General features: G+C 43.3%; 1 long non-coding RNA gene across 1 annotated transcript; it reads left to right on the forward strand.

The window, feature by feature from the left end:
* Positions 1–1039: 1039 nt before the first annotated feature.
* LOC109939579 (uncharacterized) lies at positions 1040–1329 on the forward strand. The gene is made up of 2 exons (XR_002262066.1): positions 1040–1133; positions 1242–1329. It is a non-coding gene; the product is annotated as an uncharacterized lncRNA (long non-coding RNA).
* The last annotated feature ends 520 nt before the right edge of the window (positions 1330–1849 follow it).

Below are 1849 nucleotides of genomic sequence, written 5' to 3' on the forward strand. Positions count from 1 at the left end.
ATAACAGGATGTCTAAAAAGGTCAAGCAGCTCGCTTAGGGACTAGCGAGGAGAGCCTCCATTTTTGGGAGAAAGGAGGACTTAGTGTTCCAGGGCACTAGTTCAAGCTTGAGCAGGCGTAGAGCTTTGTTGGAGCATGTTCTAGAGTTGCAGGGTCAGGCAGTCGGCGTATAGAGGAATGAGGTAACCAATATATTTGTTTTGTAATGTAATATTTGTATGAGTTCGAATAACTAAATTATTAATTTTGATCTATAGGATGAGCCTGAAGATGAGGAAGAGACAGAGGAGTGGAGACAAGTGGAAGATGATGAGGATGTCCAGGGTAGGGAGGTGGAGACAGGGTGGGGTGAATGGCCCAATGATGGAGAGTCGGGAGTTGGGGGAGCTAGTGGGTCAAGGGAAGGGGAAGCTGGTTTTTCAGGAGGAGGTTCTGGAGGCGGGGGAGTTGGAGGGTCTTCACGGGTCCGGAAGCCGCGGAAGACTAGTTGGGTCCCCCCTCCTAAAGAACCAGTTAACAAGGTTGAGATAATCCCGAGTGGAGATGGGTAAGAGCATCTTTGCTTTGTTCTTATGTCTTACACATTGAAGATAAACAATTATTTTTTGAATTTGACAATTGTGCTTGTGTTGTTAGGGCTTGGCTAGATAGTAGTTTCACCGGCAAAGATCGTGTAAGGCAAGTAAATAAAGAGTTGGGCAATAACTGTCATATGAGATGGCCTGGATTGGTGATTGAGGATGGTATTGAGGTCCCTGTCACAAGATGGGATCAATACGGCCTTGCGGTTAACGCGCAACATGGGAATGCGCAAGGTGCAGTTTGGCACGACTTCTGGGTATGTTTATCTATCTTCTTGCAAAGTTATCAGCTCAATGATTGATTCATATTATGGATTCTTGACTATGTTTATTTTTCAGAAATATTATAAGTTGCCTGATGGAGATACTCATACCGAGCATGTACACTCCGTGTTCCATAAGAACGCGGCAGATGTTGTTGCGGATATGATGTACTGTGTTCGAATCCAGGTGATTAATCAAGCTATGTTGAGTAGTGAAGGACGACGTGCAACCAGTAAGAGCGAGGCGTCACAATATGGACTTTCTATGACTGAGCAAGATTTTCTTCAGGTAATTGATGTTTTTGCTTATGTTGGAAAAAATTGATGTTTTTGCATATGATGTACTGTGTTCCTTGTATATGTTATAGTTACTTATAAATGAATTGTGTTTCCGTAGCATTCGATTCCATGGATAGCCGCCAATGATGCTGCTTGGCGTGCCTTATGCCGTTATTGGGCTTCGGATAATTTCAAGGCAAAGTCTATACGACAAAGTTCCAATGGTGGAACCGAGTCGTATCACAAGTATGGAGGTGATGATCACTTTCATTTGGCAAAACGAATGGTAAGTACAGGAAACTAGCAGTGGTGTAGTTTTGTTGATTGTATATGACTTGATGTCATTTCTGATTATAATGTTTGTCAAATGTACGTACAGGAAGCTAGCAGTGGTGTAGTGCCCAGTGATGTTCAAATATACCTGAGGGGACACAGAGGACCAGATCCTGCAAATCCAGATGTGTTGTGTAGCCAAAAGGCAACAGATCGTCTGGTGAGTGTTTTGAAATGCTTGGTAGATTTTGTTCATATGAATTTATGTATGTGCCTAGTGATGTAAGATTGCATTGTTCTTTTGTATGGAGGCTGCATATGCTAAGGCGATGTCTAGTCAGCATGGATCAGACTATGACTGGAGGACCGCACCTATTGATCCTCAGGCTGTGTATGCAAGTGGTGGAAAACCCCATGGAAGGTGTGGACTCTACATACCTTATCTTGTTTCAT

Source organism: Zea mays, chromosome 5 (genome assembly GCF_902167145.1).
Source record: "Zea mays cultivar B73 chromosome 5, Zm-B73-REFERENCE-NAM-5.0, whole genome shotgun sequence".
Lineage (NCBI taxonomy): Eukaryota > Viridiplantae > Streptophyta > Magnoliopsida > Poales > Poaceae > Zea > Zea mays.